Source organism: Magnolia sinica, chromosome 15, assembly GCF_029962835.1.
Source record: "Magnolia sinica isolate HGM2019 chromosome 15, MsV1, whole genome shotgun sequence".
Taxonomy (NCBI): Eukaryota; Viridiplantae; Streptophyta; class Magnoliopsida; order Magnoliales; family Magnoliaceae; genus Magnolia; species Magnolia sinica.
In genome coordinates, this window is record NC_080587.1 from 43,793,305 (window position 1) to 43,817,861 (window position 24,557).

General features: G+C 40.7%; 1 protein-coding gene across 6 annotated transcripts in view; it reads right to left on the reverse strand.

Annotated features, from left to right (window-relative positions):
* Positions 1-8,681: 8,681 nt before the first annotated feature.
* Positions 8,682-24,557, reverse strand: part of LOC131227532 (uncharacterized) — a 61,945-nt gene continuing 46,069 nt past the window's right edge. For 4 of the 6 annotated variants that reach the window (XM_058223332.1, XM_058223333.1, XM_058223327.1 and 1 more), the window contains one exon: positions 8,682-9,946. The gene's annotated coding sequence lies outside the window, so the exon portion shown is untranslated. Of the gene's footprint in view, positions 10,499-15,468; positions 15,532-24,557 lie in introns of all 6 variants that reach the window. The other 2 variants (XM_058223334.1, XM_058223326.1) reach the window with 2 other exon arrangements.

Genomic DNA, 24,557 nt, shown 5'->3' on the forward strand with positions numbered 1-24,557 from the left:
AAACACAGGTAACCCAAAATGCCATATGTCGCGAATGTAATGCAATATGAGGTGCGAATGGAATGACCATGCTAGAGTGCGAAGTCGGGATGATAGTACGTATTATCGCAGGCTACGAGATCTATCACAAGGAAATTCTATCCAAACCAGTCTCATACCTAAATTTGGATAGTCAGACTCAATGTGGTAAACCCCTGATCTTAGGTTAGTCGCGCGCCCCAACCAAAATCCTTGGCATTACAAACGTACATGTAACAAATAGTTGTGTACCACCAGCCCGAGTGGATAGTGAATGAATGAATAAATGAGTATGCAACTCCTGCTCAATAAGTTCACATATCAGTGCTATTCATCTCTAGGATCATCACCGGGGTTTAGTACACTCCAAATGGCACTGCCTCTCTCCCAGCCGCACAGTCTAATTGAGCGAAGAAACCTCATTATCCGCCTGGCCAATTTTCTGCCAATACCTATCCGACACGTCGATAGCGGACTCATTCACGAGTTGGTTAAACTCAGCCTAGCAATGCCCCCTACACTCGAGCGGGTAAGGCCACACCCCCTCCCAACCGACCACGACACAGTGAGAGACGCGGCCTCCTGGTATTCGGCACTCGGGCGCTCATGTATCCACTCGGTCTCGATGTTGGGGCGTCCTCTGGTACCAAGAGGGTTTAGGGATTTTCACCCAGGGTCATCTATGACAGCCCGATACTAGAACAAATTTCCGGTGCCCCGTCTGGCCATCCACGATATGCCTGTGGAAGCTACGGCCCTGATGTCGCTAGGGCATACAGTAATCATAATGCAAGATGCGTGAGTCATACAATCCAGTCATGTATCACCCTGCGCATACCGTGCGCTCATGTGAGATAACCTCCACCTATCAGGGAGTCTCATAACAACATGCTTAATGACATATGCAATGATCAACCACGTCTCATAACATACATGCAGATGATGCATATGGGCATGTATCATGATGTTATGCTGTCACATACTCATAATCGGTATCAACAACTGACCTCGACAATGTGGACATTTAACCAACATTACCCCCAAGGAATGACCCTCATGAATCCTAACATATAGTGGACCTATGACCTCACACAAGGGCTAAATATACAACACCATGGGCCTCACTCAAGAGTTTAATATACGTCATGATGGGCCTCTCACATGGGCCTAACATACATCATAATGGGCTTCATCGCTTGGCCCTCAAATGCATCACAATGGGCCTCATCACATAGGCCTCGTATACATCACATTGAGCCTTAAACAAGGGCAGAATACACCATAACAGGCCTCAAATACGAGCCGCATATACATCACATTAGGCCTCAAACACGGGCAAAATATACATTACAATCGGAATCCACAACTGGTCACGATGATTGGCCTTGATCGATAATCGGCTAATCGGCCATGACAATTATAATCGACAATCGGCAACGATAATCAGCCTCGATCGATAATCGGTCAATCGGTCACGACAATCATAATCGGTAATCGGCCTCGATCGATAATCGGCCAATCGGCCATGATAATCATAATCAGTAATCGGCCACGATAATCGACATCGATCGATAATCGGTCAATCGGCCATGACAATCATAATCAATAATCGGCCACGATAATCGGCCTCGATCAATAATCGGTCAATCGGCCATGACAATCATAATCAATAATCGGACTCGATTAACAATCAGTCAATCGGCCATGACAATCATAATCGGTAATCGGCCACGATAATTGGCCTCGATTGACAATCGGTCAATCGGCCATGACAATCACAATCGGTAATTGGCCATGATAATCGGCCTCGATTGATAATCGGTCAATCGGTCATGACAATCATAATCGGTAATCGGCCACGATAATCGGCCTCGATTGATAATTGGTTAATCGGCCATGACAATCATAATCAGTAATCGGTCACGATAATCGGCCTCGATCGATAATCGAAATCAGCCTCTACGCAAAGTAGGATCTATAGATAAACAACCGATTAACCATAATATAAAGATCGGTCCTCGGCCGTGGTTATATCAAATCCGATTACGTGAAACCATCCGTCTAGGGTGGATGGGGCCCACTTGTCTGGGTTAACCCACAAGAGGATTATGAGAATGGGCCTAACAATGCCTAAGGGAAGGTCTCAATGTGGACATCCAACCATCATTGCCCATCAATGTGGACATCTAACCAACATTGTTCCCAAGGAGTGGCCCACATAAGGGATTCATACACAACGTATCGGCCACACATACATCATGATGGGCCCCATTATGGGCCTCTCATTTATCACGTTGGGCTTCATACAAGGGCCTCGAACGAATCACAATGGGCCACGCCCATGGGCCTCGAATACATCACAATGGGCTTCACCCATGAGCCTTGAATACATCAATTGGGCCTCGCCCATGGGCCTCGAATACATCATGTTGGGCCTTATCACATAGGCCGGAAGTTTATCACAATAAGCCGTATTACATCAAGCGGGCCGCATCCATGGGCTGCACCAATGGGCCTCGACACATGGGCTATAAACACAACAAGTGGGCCGCATCAATAAAACACGTACATCATGGTAGGCCCACTGTCCCATGATGGACGGTGTGGCAGATACATCGCCAAGGTGAGCCCCACATCCACGGATGGACGATGTGGATACAATAAATAAATCAAGGTGTGGCCCACGTCAAAATGGATGGACAAAGTAAATACAACATGTTCATTATGTGAGGGCCACATGGACGGTGTGAATATACAACATATATATCATGGTGGGTCCCACTATGATGTGGGTGAGAACTTGAATTACATCTAAAATCATTTCAATAGTGGCAGGTGCATCATGTATATCACTGTACACTATCATTCTATGGAGCACATGGCCTACTATTGATGATCGGCACAAATTAGCACCATTCAAACATTATCCATGTAAATCGGCACTGTCCAACCATTGTCCAGCACCGTCCAACATAATCTGGACGGTGTGGATTATAATAAATAAATCAAGGTGGATCCCGCATGGGACCACCATAATATAATATTATATATATATATATATATATATATATATATATATATATATATACATCCTAACCTCCTGTAATACCATTAGAGAGAAAAAAAATAATAAAATAATAAAAAGAAAGCATATCTTAATGTTTTCACCGTGTGAGCGTATTTCACATACATCAGGTGGGCACCCACTGTCTAGATGATGGATGGCTGGGATAAAACACATAAGTTCAAGGTGGGCTCCACACACCAGCATCACAGCAGGCCCACATGAATGAACGGTTTGGATGTGGCACAGCCTCACGTCTAGACCCACAGAACTCGTTGACGTCTTTCACAGCAGCTGTATAGCTGGTGTATTCGTACGCCAGCCAATCCTCATGCAGGTGGCTCCCACGTGGGGCCCACCATAACGTTTATCTTTCATCCAAGTCGTTGATAAGGTCACACAGACCCTGATGAAAAGGAAAAACAAATTTCATAATGATCCAAAACTTCTGTGACACTAAAAAGGGTTTCAATGGCAAACTTTCAATCCCACTGTTGTTGATGGTGTAGACCACCTGAATGCCGTGAATGGCTGATTTTTAGGACATACCCATGCCTAAAGGGGACCCATCAATTGCACGGTATGGATGCTCCAAATGCATCATGGTGGAGCCTGAGGTGGGGTCCACTCTCCCTGCCCGTTTTCCCAGCGCCAGGACGCTGCCCGCTACTAGCGTCCGCAACAACAGCAGCGTCGACTTATTTTATTATTATTATTATTATTATTTAAAGAATTTCATAGGTGGGGCCCATGTCAGGAGGATCTACTCCACTGGTTGGGTCCCTAGGCTCCTGATGGGTCTAACAAGCCTACTATTGGGTGTGTTTTGATGCACAGAATACCACAGCAGGCCCTAACAATTGAAATCACCCAAAACTATTGTTTTCTACAATATGGCCCGCCAGGGATTCAGATTGACTTCTTTTTCCGGCTCAACGCCTAAAATGATCTAGGAAATAGGATGGGCGGTGTGGATTAGATACATACATCAAGGTGGCGCCTGTATGAGTGGCCCACCCAAAAAGTTTAAAATCAAACTACCTTTTTGGCGGTGAGTACACCTCACTGTCTGTCTGATCACTCTTCACAGCGTCCAGCGTCCAGGGACGCTGGACGTGTACATATTTATCAAGGTGGGTCCCACGTGTGGGGACCACGGCTAGTGGGTCCCATGTGAACATGGCCCACTTGATTTGTATCAATATGATATTTATGTTTTCCCATCATCCAGAGGGTAGAGCTCACATGGCTTTGACGACCATGGGGTCCATTTGATGGACGGTTTGGACATGACGTACACTCATTAAGTGGGCCACAAAATAAAGGAAGGAGAGAGAGAGAGAGAGAGAGAGAGAGAGAGAGAGAGAGAGACACCCACCTCTAGATCAACTCCTTCTTCCGCCTATGCAATCTAGAGCTCCAAGGGGACAATTTCGACGGTTGAGATGATGATCCAAGGGTTGGATTGGGTGGTAGGAAGGTGGGCCACACTAAGCTCTCATGTGGGGGTTGAGACATGGGTTGCTTGTTTATGGAGAATGAGAGAAATGAGAGAGAGGTGGAAGAGAGAAAGAGGGAGGTGATGGAGTGATGGGGAGGGGGATAGTGAGTGATGGGTAAATGTACTTAGTTGTAACAGAGAGTTGACTTTAAGAGAGGGGTGGTTGTACTTGACATTGATTGTTGAAGTGATGTGATATGTCGTAGAGATTCCCTCGGTGTTTGCAACGTACGACGTTTTCCTCGAACTGAACGCGGGCCCACATCTCTTGGCCTAGGTATCGCCTCGGCGCCCGAGACGCGGCATCGGAACCGCGGCGACGACACGGTTGTAAGGATATAAGTCTCGGGTCGAGTCGACTTAGATATACAGGACACGACTCAGGACCGTGTGCAAATACCGGTAACAGGTCGAGGGTTGCCGGAATTCAACCGGGAGTACCGCGGAAGCCTATGGAACGGTACGGTCTAGGATACGGGCCTTACATAGGGCATGGGTAATGTGAACGAGAAAGGGGTTGCTTACTATCACATGCTAATCAATTATATGATCGAGAAAGGTAAATTTATCTCTTCATCTCTCTATATTTTTAAATTATTCACAACTAGCTAATTATGCCACCTGATGGAGCTTGATACACACCCCTACCTTAAATAATTGGAGGGGCCCACTAATCTTTTAGAGATCCTAAAAATATGGAGCTAATATATATGTATGTTAGTGACACACTTTTATTTTAAAATGATGATAATGCAGGCATTACTCCCTATGCAAATCTCTACCATTATGATTTCCCTCGGGTCCTTGAGGAGAAATACAAAGGTTAGCTCAATAGACAAGTTATGTAAGTTTCTAATCCTAACAATCTAATGCGCATGTTAATAGAGGGAAAACATACAATGCTTGATCGAGATTTTTTATGGCCTAAAAAAAACATATTGATCACCAATGGAAACCATACAATGCTAAATGGGGGGGGGGCCCTAAATCTTCAGTTGTGTTGTGTTGATTCAAAGGCTCAACTAAATTTTAGGATTGTTAAATTATGATTTTAACTCAGCACCAAAATTTCAAAATCTTGTTAATTGAGTTCAGTTTGCCGAGTTTCTAGATAAATTACGTCAAGTGAAGAGGACCAATTAGCGACTTTTACAAAGATCATATGATTTTGGCATGTGTCTTCTATGATGGGGTCTACGAAACTGGTGAATTGATCAAAGTTTGTGTGGTACAACAGTAAACCATAAATATTCAATTATTTTGTGTTGACTCAAAGACTCTAAACTTTAGGATTGTTAAGTTTTGAATTTAAATCAACGCCAAGTTTTGAATTTTAGGATTGTTAAATTATGATTTTAACTCAACACCAAATTTTCCAAAGTCTTTGCTCAAAATCTTGTTAGTCGAGTTCAGTCCGCCGAGTTTCTAAATAAGTGATGAATAGTTTATGTGGTACAAAAGTAAAGATTTTGTAGATTACGCAGATTTATGCTTCAAAATGTTTGGAGATTGAGTGAAGAACTGGTTTATGTTCAATGAGCCACGTGTTGTCACAAGCCTAGGCTACAATGATGGAAGTTTTGCCCCCAGGAGGTGTTCAGCGCCCTTCAAAAATTGCACATCTGAAAACTTGGCAACAGAGCCATGCATTGTAGCCCATAATTTGATTCTTGCTCATGCAACTGCTGTGTAACGATATCGTCAAAAATATCAGGTAAATGTAAATTTAACTTATGTTTCCCATTTCCTGCCATTTTCTTATTATTGGTTGATTGTTTGATAGTTTTAATTTTTATGGTGTTGATATTTTAGGAATGTCAGAATAGGAAGATTGAAATTTTATTGGATTTTATTTGGTATGAGCCTCTCACTAATAGCACTGATGATGTTGCAGCAGCCCAAAGAGCAAGAAATTTCCATCTTGGTTGGTAAGTACTATTTTCCTATTATAAAAATCTAGAGGGATCCACTAGTTATTTAATAGGTCCCAACATGGATAGCCATGATCAAACTGCTGATCAGATGGGCCCAAGATCGAAGGCTATGAAGAAGTGTCTCCTAGCCATTTTGCTGGATATCTTTTTTTAGCCCACTGATTCAAGGGTAGTGTTCGCCTCATTAATCCTTGTGTTTTTTGGAAAAAGAAAGAGAAAGAAAAAAAGATTATTTCCTCTTTATTAAGGGAGATTAATGAGTTCCTTTTTATGATATTTCTTTGTGGGTTATTGATCTAAATTCACAGGTTTTTGCACCCTATAGTCTATGACAGATATTTGCATAACATACGCCAAATTGTAAAAGAGAGGCTTTCAAAATTCACAAGTAGTCAGGTAAAGAAAGTGAAAGGATCCATCAATTACGTTGGCATTAACCGGTATACCTCAAACTATATGTATGATCCCTATAATGTGAAACCGACCTATACTGATTATATTGGAGATTGGAATTGCGAATTTGCATGTAACTCTCTTTTTTATCTTCGATTTTCTTTTCACTTTTTAGGTGACTTGTCTAATAATTTTTTTTTGAATGGTTGATGATCATAACGGTGTGCCCAATTGGACTAAGAGTAAGACATTCTTTCTAAATTCATAGCCACTTTTTTTTAAAAAAAAAATTATTATATTTTTATTTTTATCAAAGTAAATTTATATTTTATTAGTCTTTGATTTATAGGCCTTCTCAATATGCAAGTATTAGTTAATGTCATTGCATGGATTTGAAACAAGCATAATTGTAACTTGAATGCTTTACTCATTTGAGAAGATATAATGACGTGTTGATGATCTCCTTCTTCTTCATTTAAGTTATTGCATTTCATTTCAATTCATCATTCAAACACTCTTGAAGGTGTTTTGAATTAAATCTCAGTTCATGGTTATGATTTTATTTTAATTTATGATTTTTAATCATGAGAGAACCAATCCACCTAGATGGGAAAAAAATTCATTGTCCCACACAACATATTATAAAAATAAATAATAAGATCATACTGAATTTTATAATTTCGAAGTTGTTGAGTTGTATTGATGGAAGAATGAACTAATGCAGGCACACTCAAACTGGCTCTACATTGTTCTTTGAGATATGTACAATGCTATCACCTATGTGAAGGAAACATACAACAACCCAGTCATGATAGTATCTGAAAATGGTATGAGAAAATTCGTTGAAGGGTTGGCATCACCATTTACCATGCCATGAGTGATCATCCACCTAAGGCTTAACCACATAGAAATCAAACCTTTGGCAGGCAACACCTATTAAAGTTGATTATCTTATTTTCCTGCATAATTTGCCTAGATAATTCGAGGTCTTCACTCGCTTCAGCAGGATTCCACCACCATCATCCAAGAGAAACTCTTTCCTCATTATAGTTTCTCAGTGAACAGTAACGACGTCCCCAGACAGTCTAACCCTAATTCATACCAGCTTGCAAAGTACGTACACAGTAGATATCATAATGAGGTCAGATCATTCCACAAATGCATATAGTGCAGCCCATCTATACACCAACACACATGCCAAGCTAGCACACACATTAGAGACCGACGCACCACCATGTACAGGCCCTGTCCCAAAAATCAGGTTACTCTGCATACTTTCTTTTTTTTTTGGTGCGTGTGGAGGCGTACACTCTACTCATCAAGATGCCCATAGTGGTGGATGAAAGCAAACAGAGACATGAAAAAATGTCTTCACAGTCCATTTGTTTTGTCTACTATGCCCCACATGAGAAGAGGACCCATCTATTTTTTAGCCAAAGCATCTACATGGAGAGTCCCCAGTTGGATTGCTTCGACAGTCACTATATATGCCAACTTGGCACATGTGATGATGGGTAGATTGCATTATACGTGTGGCATTAGCAAACATCTTACAAGATATAGCATACATGTGCTACAGATGTTTATGATGTACACAGATATACCTTTTCTATGAATGAATAAGGTGTATGAATGGCTATGTGCATGTATTAGGTATCATCAGTGGTGAAGTTTGCATTTTCACAAGCTTTCTGGCTTCCACACTGCAATTTTTTACTTGTCCTCATTTAGTAAAAACAAAGCAGCATTCACCAGAAGTCGCTGCTGGAAATCACAAAAAATGGACTGTTTCAGTGTCCTCTCGTTTGACAAAAGAAACATGTACTGTGGAAAATTTTGGAAGTACAGAAGTTCTGCAGCAACCAAATGCTCCATTATCTAATTGTATAAACTTAATTGTTCTATATTAAAATATGGCACAGCAACCACACAGACGTCTAGGAACTGTACTGCAGCAGCATCCACCTCCTCCCAAACAGGTGCAAATATCTTGAGGATGAAACTGGTTGCATTCCTTGGTTTGCGTTCTTCTAAATAGCCCTGAATGTTTGATCAATGGAATGGGAAATGGAAGGTCCATCTTTGTAATTTTAGAAAAGGTCGAATCATCGACCAACGTCATACATCATTTGGGGCTCAACCTCTAATTGCACAACTCTCACAAAGTCGCTATGATTGCATCATTCTATATGGTCAATCCTTTATACTAGAAAAAAGGCTTAATCATTGTACATCATGTGGGGCCCACCTTTGACTGCCAATCCCTTGCAAGGATCACATTGAACTAATAATATCAACCATCCAATCAAAGAATGGAAAATGAATGGCCTATATTTATTTACATTAGAAAAGATCTAATCAGTGATTTAGACAGCCTATTATGTGGGGTGCACTTTTGAGCTTAGTGAAGAAGAGTAGAGGAGGCAACTGCATTAGAGTGGTGTGAGAGAGATGTAGAGAGAAGGATGGGGTACTATTGTTTTATAAGTTTATCCAATTGTTCTTGGGAATTTTTCTCCAGTTTTTAGTTGGGGAAATAATTTCCATGAAAAGCTAGGAAAATGGGATCCTTGGAGCATATTTGGATAAATGGAATCCAGGGAAAAGAAAGAAAAACAATAGTTATCTCATGAATCATGGATTCCAATTTTTCTTGTTTGGTTAGGAAGTGAAAATGTCCTATTCCTCTCGCAACCATCACCCAGCTTCCTGTGTCAAGATTCCAAATTACCAAAAGCTTAATGTTCCCTGTGTGGAATCCAGCCTTTTCTTAGTTGTCCAAACAACACATTATCACAAAGGAAAACCTTTTTCCTTTTCCGCCAAACATTTTTTTTTTCCTGAAAAAGCTGGGAATTTTGTTTCAGTGAAAAAAAAAAAAAAACCAAGTAGGACGACTACGGGATATTAGGTGACATAAATGAGAACGCTGCAGCAATTTTAGCTCCTGTCTGCATAGGAACTTGGTGGTAACTGCCAAATGAAATGGTAACAATAGAGACAAGTGTTCTGTCAATGGCTTCAGGCCAACAGCTCCTGCAGGGAACGAAGGGATACAAAAAATATGCAATATTGATTTGATTCATGCTGCAAATTTTTCAGCAGCAGACCATATTAATAAGACAAGCATACTGTTCGAATTCAGTTGTACCGAAGGACAAAATACAATCAACATAGACCAGAATTACTAGAGGAAAACCACATCAGGGAATATATGTGTATAGCCTATATCAGCACGAAGCGTGAAGCATAGAGCAACAGATTCGGGTGCAGAAATGGGGAAGCATATGTTTGAAACTGTTAGCAAGTATGAACAGCTAGGAAGCAGGAGTAGAAGCATGGGTCCTAACCAGTGAACAAAATGTCAGCGATATTATCGATAATATCACCGATATCATCAGTATCCCCGGGTTGGTGATACAGGAACCCCCAGAAAATTGTTTATTTTAGGCATCGGTAATTTTATCATCGATATCGCCAATATCTCGCCATTGTATCAATATAGTGAAAATATCGTACTTGCCCTCAGGCTATTTATTCCCTGCATCGGCGATAGAATCAATATTGTTGCCAACATAGCGATAGGACCTGGAAAACATGCATAAATGTTGAAAAAATAAAAAATAAAACAATCAGGAAAATCATTTTTTTGAGAGATTCTTTTAGGGAATCTATCGTGAGGTGAATTTCAACATCTATTGGATTTATTTCATCCAAAGCTTGGATATTGGGGGAGATTTGACGCAACTCAAGTGGGGGTGGGCCAGATCTTCCAAGGTGAATTTCTTGCAAAAAACCATTTTTTTCATAAGATCTAAGCATGGATTTCAACCCAAATCCATATCTATGCACGATTCTCATGCATTGACATGAATTTGAGTAGCAAATCTCAACATTTGGGACTAGAAATTGGGGGAAAATGAGAAAATTATATTTTCCTCTATTTTCTTCCCTTGGCATTGGCAATAATATCAACACATGTAACAATGCCAACACTACAAACACTGGTCCTACGTATGATCTGAAGTGGGAGCGGCACCTAGTTTGATGGATCATGCAACAAAGGTTCTGCAGCCTCAGATCCTACAGGAACTGGTAGCAAAACCAACTGCCTGATTCTGCAGAAAGTGACTGGAATATGCTGTAAGAAATTTTGTTGGTGCGGCATTTCCTGATTTGATACCCCAAAAGAACTTAAAAGCATCACTAGGAATGACAGAAATTCAAAGGGGAAGTGCAACAAATATATATAGAGAGGGTGAGAATTCACCCATAAGAAAATTCATATTTAAGAAGAATCAGAAGAACTTCTAGGGTTTTCTCTTCTACCTTGTATTTATAAACTATTTTTGGTTACTGTGCATGCAGAATGAAGAGTCAGTGGCTGAAGTTGAATAGATTCTGAAAATTGCTTGGGAATTCCTGCAAGTAAGGTCTGCAATAGCCCTAAACTGATTCCGACCCCTTTACTGATGCTGTAAGAAACTCTCTATAAAACAAAAGCCCCTTGAGCTGCAAGGAAGTCTCTAGTCAAAATAGAGTGGCGTTCTCGGGTACAGGACGACCATTCCTGGTGTAATGCATCATCAGGCCCTCACAAACTTTGTATGTTGAAGATCCTAGAATACCAAGATTTCTTTCAAAGAGAACTGACACCCATGGGCAGCACCATACCATTTGTTTGCATTGTTACAGGAAGCCGCCAGCAAAATCGCAAATATGGAAAAACCACTATTAGTGGTTTTCCCATTTATATGATTTGGTCAGCATTCTACTGCAAAATGATGGGCACACAGCTGATGTGGCACCCAATAGCCCCATCTGTCCTCCAGAAAGCAAGTACACCACTAGACCCCCACCCCCATATTCTAGGATCTTCCTACCAAACAAGGCATAAGATATTAGGCCATCCAGATACAATGCCAAGAACATTCGTCTCTCTTGAACGGCAACTAATGACAAGATTTATGAGGGATTTTTTTCAAAAACGTTGTGAAATATGCCGCCAAAGTGATTGAGTAGCCATTTTTTGTCAGAATGAACGGATTGCATCCAAAGAGGTAAGAGCAATTGGATGAAGAGCTTCTACAATACAATCAGTTTCTAGTATGTATAACTAGGCGCATGGTTTGATGATCCAAGCCACTGATATGATGGGGCCCACCTTGGATGAAGCTCATGCATTAAAAATCCCTTGGATTGGAATGAACCTGACCATTGAATATTTGGACCTTCACTATACATGTTCTTAACCATCTATTTCCTAGCCACCAAGGGCTAGGCTTATCACATCTAGGAGAATTTTGGCTCATGGTCCACCAAAAGCAGGGACAACCACACAATTATAAACAGTTTGTATAAACTGAACTATGGGCCTCATTTCTACAAATGGAAAACCTAAGCATACCATTACCGTTTAAAAATAAAAAGGTTCAGGCCAAGCCTTGTATAATAACTCTTTCTGATATACTTGGTCAACTGGATGATTTAGAAAATCTATGTTGGCTAGGTTTTGATGAGTGGTTTTAAATATAGTAAACTTTCAAAAACAGCTTGTGATGAAGAGAAACATTATATTTCTCATCCTAACTTCGCAAAAGACGCATTTCATATGTTGATTGATGATGGATTGCTTGCTCAACATGTATGATGGTTCTTCATGCTGCTACTCAGAACTGGCAGAAATAAGTGTAACAAACCTTCAGAGTTAAAAGAATCCAAAACAATGGTGAGAGATGGTTCGTGTTGGTCACCTTTCTTTTCTTCCCCATGAGCCTATGATAGCAACAAACACAATAACACAACTGATACCATTTTGGTCCAAGGTGCTCTATTGACTTCAATTGAATCGTGAGCACGAGTGTCAGGGCATGGGTCATATGGCTTGGAATCATCCCAAGAGGCCAACAAGATTGACGATTAAGCTCAACTCACTTGGTTTCATCAAACACTATGGCAGTGATAAATCTTTGAATATCAGTGTCAAGGGATGTATTGACTGGGTACAAAAACGTAATGGACTTTTATCGGAAAAGTTCCTGTATCTTTCCTCTTTTTAAGCTTTTTGAAAAGGTATTGTGAAATTTAGGGGAAAAAAAATGCAAAACACCAAAATCTATCAGTTTTTGGTGTTTAATGGTGCATCAAACCATTCTTTGGTAAGAATGTTGCCTGATAACTTGAATTGTTGAGAGTCAACCAAATATGACCGAATCAAACAAATGAAGCATGATTTGGTGGATTAGGCCCACTACATTGAAATACAACCAAAAGAAGAAGACAAATGAAAAGGAAGGTTATGGATTATCCCATTTTCCATTTTTTCCTAGATGGTCCATTCTACTTGGATTCGTTGAATCCCACTCAAATCTTGTGTTTTGATCCTCAAAATAGGCCTAGATCTAGTCCAAAATGAGTTTTTAAGCTTCTTCAATGGCGGAATTGTGGAAAGAACCAGAAAAATGAGAAGAAAAATAAAATTCAAAGCAGAGCATTTACAGACATACTATAGCACCAATATAAGCTGATATGAAAACTTCTTTTTTTTTTGTTGCAACAGATGCATTTAACCCTTGTCGTGTAACTTGCCAGTATGGTGAGATAATCATACCCTAACCGATTTCTAAAACTTTGGGTAGAGATGGTGGCGTTACATGATATTTTGTGAGCAATTTTTATGAAATCATACACGCTATCATTGAGACTTGTACTTGTCAAGTGTACCTTCAAGGAGGCCAGATGTCAGAGAATAATGTCCCATGCAAATTGTAGAATTGTCCTAATGAAAGTCTCAATAATGAAATTATTAACCCATGACAGCACACCTTCCCTTCTGAAATGATACAACCATTTTGAAAGAAATGACCTCCCTCTCTCCGTCTCTCCCTCTTAGATTATTTTCCAATCTCTTCCCTCCAAGATATCCCATTGGAGATTTCCCTCTCAGATATTTGCCCACCTCTTCCTTCTACGATATCCATTGAAGATTTCCCTCTCATATATTTGTCCACCTCTTCCTTCTAAGGTATCCCGTTGGAGATTTCTGAGCTTCTCCTCAATTTTGGCCAAGATCTTCAATAGTGATCAATAAAAAAGCAGGGAGATTAAGCATGGACATGATGAGCCTGATGTACCCATCTAAAGCCAGTTAAAACCTCCAAGCAACTCGCACCTTTTAAGCCAGTTAAACCTTCTCTCAAAAATTTCACTCACTGGATTCCACATAGAGAAGGCTCTCAAAGTTGGTGCCAAACAGGAGAGGGGGTGGTCTAAATGACTAATAACTCGACTAGAATTCTTGGTCTAAATGACTAATAACTCGACTAGAATTCTTGGTGCACTGCAACGTCAACAATTGTGCTTTTTCTAATGATAGCCAAAAGACCAAACAACACTAAAAAGTGTCCTATGTAATGCAAGCTTTAAATTGATTGGCATCACAAAAGATGATTATGCATTTATGAACTGCAGGTGAGATATCTCCCTCCCAAAGTGTCCACCTCTAACATTCCAATACACCCACGTCCATTGTGCCCAAGGCATTAAAAGATGGTTAATAAGGGTGGGAACCATAACACATTAAAGGGCTGCAACGGTAACAGTAATGGTAGTTACGGCCACCATTACCATTTTTGAATGCCTTGATTGTGTCTTGAGTCAATTTTCTCAGACTTTCCACAACAATTGAGTGGAGAAAAGGGTGTCCCATTGGCACAAGCCCTAGAGCTTAAGAAGCCATTTAGAGATCAATAAACAAGCTTAAAGAAGTGAACTAAGTAGACACAATCGTCAATTCCACTTTATCCATTTACTTTTAAAACCCATCCTCTTTCAAAGAAGGAAGAGGAAGGAAAACTCAATATGGTCATACACCGTTTCATATCAACCTTCCATTGGAACCTCACTTCCTTCCCTTCGACCCACTTGTTGGCAACAACGATACAATCCAAAATTTAAGACCATCCACAAATACTCCTTTGAAGTGCAAATCAATTAGGCTCACTACTCACTATATAATCTCTTACCAAAGCTAGAGGGCCTAGAATTGGAGGTGTCCATAACATCCTTTTACTAAGGATTATGAAATATTGCATTTTGACCCTTCGTTGAGCTAACCACTTACATGGAACTCTTTGAAAACTTTCATCAAAACATTATTATCAACACGGCCTCATCCAACTAGTTGGGGTCCGCTTTATAGATCCTATTTTCCCAATCATTGTTATCAAGATAACTAATTCTGCCAAGCATATTTAAAATTGGAAATTTCATGATTGAATGGAAAAAGTTTTACAATCGGCTATCCACCTAACATCAACCCCATACCTTTGCATAGGCTTTGTTCTGGCTGGTGCATCACTTCCACATGTAGTTTTCCAATTTTGTAATCATATAAAGCAATTAATCTTATCAACACAACCTCATCCAACTAATTGGGGTCCACTTTATAGATCCTATTTTGCCGATTGTTGTTATCAAGATAACTAATTCTGCCAGGAAATCATGATTGCATGGAAAAAGTTTTACAATCGGCTATCCACCTAACATCAACCCTGTACCCTTGCATGGGCTCTGTTCTGGCTGGTGCATCACTTCCACATGTAGTTTTCCAATTTTGCAATCTTATAAAACAACTAATTTATGTATGATTGTCAATGAAAGAACACTTTTATCAAATCATGTTTCAAAAAGTGCAACATTTTTAGAAATTGAAAAAGATACTTCCAGACCATGGGGTTTTATTGTCCTACAAAGAAAAGATGGCCTCCATAAACTGTTCCTCAACGAAACACTATTCTAACGACTCAACTTTAGGAGATGGGCATCGGTTCTCTTTAGGAGATGGGAAAAGATCCGCTTTTCGAAAGATATTGGTTAGGTGAGAGGATACTTCACGAAGAGTTTCTGAGGTTAGCAAAGCTAGCTACGGATGCTGATATCACTATAGATAAGTGTTACTCAATCTCAGGTGGTGGTGTTGCAACCCATACAATTGAGAATGAGCCCGACTTCAAAATACACTTCCCAACTCCCAACTTGGCTTAGTAGAGATGAGATAGTATGGATACAAGAGAAGTCAGGTTCATTCTCAATTGTCTTTCTATAGACTACATGGTTGCTCTCCTAGAGTTCCTCCTCTCCATACCTCCTTTGAGTGGCACTACGATGCCCCCCCTAAGGTTGCAGCTTTCACATGGTTGGTGGGGAGGAACAGCGTACTCACGGTAGATAACCTTCAGAAAATGAAGATGGTGATCCCTAACATTTGCATGAAGTGCATGAAGACCACACAGTTTTTATTCTTTGCGCCTTCACTAGTGGATTGTGGGAAAAGTTCTTGAGTCTATTTAATGTTATGTGGGTAATACCGAAGTCTATGGTGTTCTTTTATGTCCTAGGGTGTGCGCATTGCTTATGGAAGGAGAGGAATAATAGATGCTTCCGAAATCAAAAGGTTGTTGAGGTCTTTAGAAAGGCCAAGTCAGATGAAATCAAATGGACCTTCAATATAAAGGCCCTTGCTGAGTTTCCTATTTTGTTTGATCCTTGGCCTAGGTTATCTTCTACGAGCCTTTCTTCTAACCAAAGGCTAGAGATACAATTCTACCTCCTGGTGTTCACCACCCAATGGAAAAACAAAGGCGATGCAACACCTTGTTAGAAGGATTTGTGCCACAAGTAATAGACATGATGACTTCAGAAAGCCGGAGGTTTTTTTTTCCACATTTGGTGAAGAAGAAACAATAATATGTTTAAAGGCGATGAACATTCATGAAATGAGGACAATGTAGAAGAGAAAAACAGATAAATTTGTTCACTTCACCTCTTCCTTTTTGCCTTCAATTAAAAAAATAAATTTGAAAGCAAGCACTAGAGCGTTAATTTCTTCTTTTTTCCCTAAGCCGCCACTAATGGAACCCCTAAATCTACAGTAAAAATTCCAAATTTTAGAATTGCCATAAGAGAGAAGCTTAAGTACTAGGGTCTTTTTTAATTACGATAAACCTAATAAGTATTTCTACAAACCTTGACAACTTTTGCTAGGTATTTCTTTTCAATTATAGAGTCATACGACACCATTGATCATTGCAAAAATTGCACAAATTGGTCTCTTATTGTTTGATCATCACCTTAAAGCTTTAATCAATAGAACCAATTTTATGAGCTGAGACTCAGATTTGAAACACACTTTTATAGTAGAAAATCTCAAATCTCAAAAACTACCTAAGATCTTAGATGACAAATCAACAACACCTAGAATTAGTTGATAAGTGAGAACCTTTTGAAGTAGCAAACTTGTCAAGTCATGATGCATAACTCAACAAGTATGGCTTGATTGTATGGGTCTTTTGCAATGGACTAAAACACCATGACTCGGATGAGTTTCGTTCAACTTTTTTGAGTCATTGCGTCACATAGAAACTTAGCAAGCTTAACAAGTCAAGTCCATCTTGGATTCAGAGTCTCCAAACTCTTGATATAAAAATGAGTTGATTCAATTCAGTCATGGTACTAACTTGGAGAATGTTCCTACCATGGTCTCCAAGCCTCTAGGTTAAACCAATGTATAATGCAACAGTATGGGTCGGCATATCAGCCAATTTCTTTCAACTTCAGAGTCATCGAGTCATATAGAAACTCAGCACATTTGGCAAGTCAAGTCCATCTTGGATATAAAGTCTCTCGACTTTTGAAATAAAAATGGGTTGATTCAAGTGAATCATGAAATCAACTCAGAGAATTCTCATACAATGGTCTCCAAGACTCTAGGTTAAATCAATGTATAGCGCAATGGTATTAGTCGGCATATCAGCTGGCCAATATGTTGCGGGCTGTACCAGCCAAAACGGGCCTCGTATCAGCCAATATGGCCGTGTACCTTCCCAAAAAATTCTTTTGGGGAAAAATCTAACAAAGTTATTTGTAAAATTCTAAAATATGTGTAACGATCCCAAACATGTAATTTTTTGTTTTGGACACACATTTTATGGTGTAACAAGCCATTCATTGGTAACAATGTTGGCTGTTGGGTAGTGTCAGATTGAACTACTTTCAGTCAACCAAATAGGCACTAATCAAATGTTAAGAAAGCACGATTTTGTTGATTTATATATATATATATATATATATAAACTAAGATAGAAAAATGAATGATGGCTTATCCCTCCTACTGATATTTTCCCAAAAAAGGTCTAATCCGCCTCGATGCATCAAATTGTACTCAAAATTTCTGATTGATCCTGAACATATGCCCAGATATAGTTTAAGATTACTTTCTAAGTTCTATTCATAGTTGAAATGAAGAAGTAGAAAAACGATAACAGTCATATTGGCACAGTAGTGGCACCACTACACAGAACACCAGCCTGTATCAGCCAACACTGGCCGATAGCCCGATACAACCCCTTTTTTCATAATGGACCAACTCAGCCCCACTTAATGGGAGGAAGACCATTTCCTTTACATATCGGCCAATGTGTGTTCATTTTTTAATACTATGGGTAATACCCTAGAGGAAGTCCACTGAATCAAATTGGAGCCTATCTGTTTATTAAATGATCCTATTTGATAATAACCAGTTCTCTTCTACTAAAGCTCTAGAGTCTGGAACTCCCTCATCCAAATGGAAATAAAACCATCAGATGTACCTAATTGAGGAAATAAAGACGAAGAGCTCGATAGATTTCCACTATCTCAGGAAACAATGATTTAAAGCACATACTGGATCTCGACTGTTCTTTAAGGGTTTGTTCCAATCACCAGACCAGCCAATCACACTTGCACTCCCCATTTTGCACTAGGGACCGAACCACCAGACCAACTAGTTACACTTCCTTTCCCCATTTTGCACTAGGGATCAAACCGCTGGACCAACTAGTCACACTCACCTTGCACTAGGAATTTCTTTCATTTATATATATATATATAAAAAAAAGCATATAATCTAATATATCAGTGGTTAACCAACATGGTTTAAGGGTGGTATGGTTCATTTTGGGGGCTAATTCTGGTCTAAACTGGTTGGACCGCCCAGTACAGTCAGGGTCTTTAAACATTATGCTATAGTTATTAATTAAAGCCAAAGGGAAGGAGCTTCCTTTTCAAATTTATTAGAACTTATTTCCTCTCTGCAATTAGTTGGCAGAATGATGAGGACATTGGAACTGAGGCTGGAAAGCTAAAGCTTGCAAAGCTCAGTGGAGATAGTCCCTTCTTGATAATTATGTTCGCTTAGAAAAGGGAGGACTCACCAAGTCTTTCACAAACTATCCAAAATATCAGAAAGCAGTTTTTCAGGCATAAAATGTTGGTGTAGCAAATTATACTTGCTCAAAGCGTGAAGCGAGGCATAAACAAATTCAAGTGGGGAGCAGGAAAGACTAAGGTCAAAATTTTGCAACTACAAATAGCTAGGAAGCGGGAGTAGGAATCCATGGGAGCTGCACCTAAATAGAAGGATCATGCAACTAAAGGGCGCATGAAAATAGTGTGTCCATGCAACACGGCTTGAGATAGGAATTTGGTTGGGTATGCCGATTCAAAAAGTAAAGGCGTTACAATCAGCATTTGAAATATCGGTATCGCGTTACGTATTGCACATGGATATGTATTGGTTATTACATTCGCATGGGATATATCGGTTGTATCAAGTAATGTATCGTTGTTGTTGGAAACATTAGGAAATCGGTCAATTTTTCAATGAAACTTCAGTGATTGTTAAAAAAGGCATCAATGCACGCTTGAAAATCAAAACATTACAAAAAAGAAGTGCACATAAGAGGCTTTCTTTGTATGGGTTCCTAATATATGCGTTGTCTAACTAAATTGATGCAAGTATATTCAAAGTCTATTCATATAATTTATAAATGTAAGAAGACGTGTGGAAACATAAGCAATACATTCAAAAGCAAAAGAAAAATATCACTAGATCAGGTTACATACATGTTTGATTTTATATTTGGACACAGATTGCAGCCGATTTGCGAGAAATTAGAAATTTTTAATTTTTTCAATTTTCCGAAACTCAGCCCACTCACTCTAAATCTTGAAATCGAAGCTCCCAATCCATGATTTTTCATGCAAAACATTTGCATGAAAAATCATGGATTTGTAACAATTTGACACTGATTAAAAATGATTTATAGAAAAAAGGATAAAAAATTGAAAATGCTCACCAGATCAAACATGTGAGATATACCCCACCACTTGTGCATTTGTATCGCACAGGTGGTATACAAGATATATCATGGGATATATCGGGCGATATCGTCGATACTTAAAACACTAGTTACAATCACCAATATGTATGCTTGAGCTTGATTTTGCTGAAATGCTTGGAGCTAGCGCTCGGATTGGTGCACTCTAGACCCACTAATGAATGTCCCAAAAGATGTCGAGACTAGAGTAACAACTCCTTGATGATCCATAATTTTTAGCAGTTAAAAGGATGGGTTTTGGCATGGGGAGATTCTCTTGACTAATTTCATACTCTTCAAGGAACACCTAATGCGGACATCAGAGTGTACCAGCGTTGCCGTAGGAGAGCCCCAGGCCCTGGCCCAACCCAGCCCACACTTTATTTGGGTGATCACTACTTGGGCCTGGCCAGTGGGCCACTTTGAAAACCCCATGTGCATAGGATGTGCATCATGAAGGCCCCAAACTGGGAAGATGCACATGGGCTACATTATTTGGAGTGCCAGGATAGTTTTTGAGAGTTTTGGTTGAGATCCGACCGTTGGATTGCGTCCGATCAAGTCATTTTTTCAGTTTTTAGTGTTCATTTATGTTTTGTTACTTTTCTACACATTTTGGTTGGTTTGGATTTCTTAGTGGGCCCCTAATTTGCTAGATTTTAAAAGGGGCATGTTGGTCATTTTACTTTTAATGTAAAAATTCTATTTGGGGGGGGGGGGGGGGGGAACGTCCAACTCTAGGGTGGGGAAGAGTACACGCTTGTTTTCTAAAGAGAAGCCTTTCTTTCTTCCGTGCGACTTGGAAGAACCCTCCATGAGACTTGGAGCAAGGTGGTGAGATTCCATCTTTTTGTGGGCGTGCGACTTGCTCACGTGTTTATCTTCTGCAAGGTATGGTCTTTCCATCTCCTTCAACTCCTTTAAAAAAACGTCTTTGATCCTATCTAGCCTAAATCCTTCAATCCATTGCGCCCAAAACCTCGACACCCTATGTCTTTGCCTCTCACATAAAACTTACCCTAGACCCTCTCCCAATTTCCTCCCACAACCCTCAATTCCCAAATTACAAATTTATCCCACCCCATATCGCATGTGATCTTCATCTCCTCTAAACATAGTTTATGTGGTGGAGTATGGTAAATTCTGTGTGTGTATGAATCTGCCCATGAGTATTTTGTTGATATTCTGTGCTAAGGGGTTGTTCTAACAACCTTGACATCCCGCGAATTAATCTTTATATGATTGTGTGCATGTGGGGATGATTTCTAATGAAATGACATGAAGTTTTGCTTGCTGAAATTACTGTTTGGTGAATTGTTTTGCTGAAATTATTGTTTAGCGGGCTTGGCCCATAACCCACAGGTCCTAAGATCTGTATGCTTTGAATTGTCCTTTGACTAATCTCCTGTGATACATGACATCCATACATGTATCCTACATCATTTTTGGTATTAGAGAGAAGGTTTAGTATAGAGTATTTGTGAGTCCCATATAAAGTTAGGGTCTTTTGTGTGCATGCATATAGGTTGAGATTGCATCTCATATAGTGTTTAGGCCACACCATTAGGATAGTAAATTTGAACTGAAGTCTAGGGTTACATTGGGTACACCCCGTGCCCTATTGAATCAGTTTTCGTATCAGTCCTAGAATTAGTTTCTTCCTTTTGAATGAGTCCTTACATTAAAGTTGTCTTAGGTGTTTCGCGATATGGCAACCGCAAGTAATAGTCGTGATCCCGACCCTATATCTCAACATATCCTAGCACAACTACAAGCCATCACGTCTAGGCTAGATCGTCTTGAAACAGCCATTGAGGAGCAGCGCACAACGACAGAATCCAATAAGCGGCGCCTTGCTGACCTTGAGGATCCTGGTGATGAGCATGAGCCTCAGGCTGAGGTATTGGAGCGTGGTGGTAGAAGGGATCCCACACCCCCAGTAGAGCCAGCTAGGGCTCCCATAGCACGTCCTACCCCTCGGAGAGAGCCTGTTAGGGATTATGCGAGGGGGCATGGCCCAGTAGTTGGTCATGCAGGGGTGCGTCCTCAGCCACCTCGGTTTGAGTACCATGATCGACATGATGTTGAAGACCGTGTCATGAGAGGTATGAAAGTCGATGCGCTGAGCTTTGATGGTCAGCTGGACCTTAAAAGTCTTTGTCGACTAGTTGACAGACATGGACCACTTTTTCGAGTGGCATGACATGCCTGACGACCGTCGAGTGCGGTTCGCCAAAATGAAGTAGTCAGGCTAAGTCTTTTTGGCTGAACTATAAGCGCCGACTTGAGAGGTATAGGCAACCTCCCATCATACTATGGGCCAATATGAAAGAGGCCCTGAGGGAGATGTATCTTCCCCTGTCATACCACCAGAAGCTCATAGATCAGTGGCAGTCCCTTCGCCAGGGGAACATGTCAGCCACAGATTATATTGCTAAATTTGATGAGCATATGTGCGGTGTGATATCCAGGAGGACCCCATTGTGACACTCTTGATTTAGGATGGGACTCCGACCTGATCTTCAGTACGAGCTGCTCACTCACGATGTTGGCACCTTGGATCATGCCTACCAATTGGTGCCTGAGTCGGTAGTAGCACTCCAGCGCTCTCGACGTATGGACTATCGAGATTCCAGTTCTAGGGCTCCATCTCAGGGTATGAGACCTAATTATGGGACTCAGTCCAAACCATCCTCCTTTAGTCAACCCAATCCTAGAGATTTCAAGAGTAAGGCCATTGAGGGATCAAGTTCAAGAGGAGGTGAGCCTACAGAATGCTACCAGTGCAGCAAAATGGGTCATTTCGCACGTGAGTGTCCCCAAAAGGTGCGAGGAAAGGCCCTTCTGATTAAAGATCAAGGGGAAGATCATAATGACCAGGGCGACTATAAAGAAGAAGAGTATCGCCCTGATGTGGGTGCTAGTGATGAAGACGATGGGGAGACTATCCCACTTACTATAGTCAGACATATCCTAACTCAGGCTAAGGACCAAGATGACTAGCGTCGTTCTACTATTTTCCATACTTACGCCAAAAGTGGGGAAAAGATTTGCAAAGTCATTGTCGGCAGTGGAAGTTGTGCAAATGTGGTCTCCGCTAGCACCTTGGATCGTTTGGGCCTGAAGCCCACTCCCCACCCTCAAACTTATAAAGTCTCTTGGGTCGACAACTCTTCCATACTAGTGTCCTAGTGTTGTCTAGTGCCTTTGGAGTTTGGATCCTATAAAGACACTGTGTAGTGATGTTTTGCCTATGGATGTGGGACACATCATCTTAGGTCGGCCTTGGCTCTTTGATAAGGATGTCATGATATATGGTCGTTCAAATGCATGTACATTCTTACACGAAGGCAGAAAGATTATTTTGAAGCCTCTACCTCCCAAGAACATCCAGGCAAAAAGAGGAGACGTCAAGAAGGGTGATACAAAAGAAGTGAGGAAATCTCAAACTAAGTCTCTTCACATTATTAATGCGAAAAAATTTGAAAAAGAGGCTATAGAGAGTTTGGAGGTGTATGCCCTAGTGGCAAGAGAGGTTACACCAGAGGTTAGGGCAGAGATCCCGTCTAGGGTGAGTCCAGTTCTAGAGGAGTTTAGTAATGTATTTCCTAAGGACTTACCAGATGAACTTCCACCGATGAGAGACATCCAGCATATCATTAACTTAGTCCTTGGGTCTACTCTCCCGAACCTTCGTCACTACTGAATGAACCCGACCAAGCATGCCGAGTTGAAGAGGCAAGTCAATGAGTTGTTAAGAAAAGGATTCATTCGAGAGAGTTTGAGTCCATGTGTTGTGCCTACACTCCTCACACCCAAGAAGGATGGCACGTGGCGCATATGTGTGGACAGCCAAGCAATTAACAAGATCACAGTCAAGTATCGGTTTCCTATACCGAGGCTTGATGATATGCTCGTCATGATGGTAGGTGCCACGAAGTGTCGTCCAAGGGTATGTGTGCGGATCCTGAAAAGGTCCAGGCCATAGTGAGTTGGCCAGAACCATGGAACATTCATGAGGTGCGTAGCTTCCACGCCTTAGCTACCTTTTATCGTCGGTTCATTAAAGGCTTTAGTTCCATCATGGCACCCATTACCTATTGCATCAAAAAAGGGGAGTTCCAGTGGACCAGTGCAGCCTCTAAGGCATTTAAAGACGTAAAGGAGGCATTTAAAGACGTAAAGGGCCAAGATGGTTGAGGCCCCTGTCATGCGACTTCCAGATTTTTCTGAAGTATTTGAAGTGGCATGTGACGCCTCAGGTGTGGGAATAGGGGGAGTACTAAGTCAGGAGGGACACCTAGTTGCCTATTGCAATGAGAAACTAAATGAGGCAAAATAGAAATACTCCACCTATGACAATGAATTTTATGCGATGGTGCAGTAATTGAGGCATTGGCGCCGCTATTTACTCTTGCATGAGTTCGTCTTGTTCTCTGACCACGAGGCCT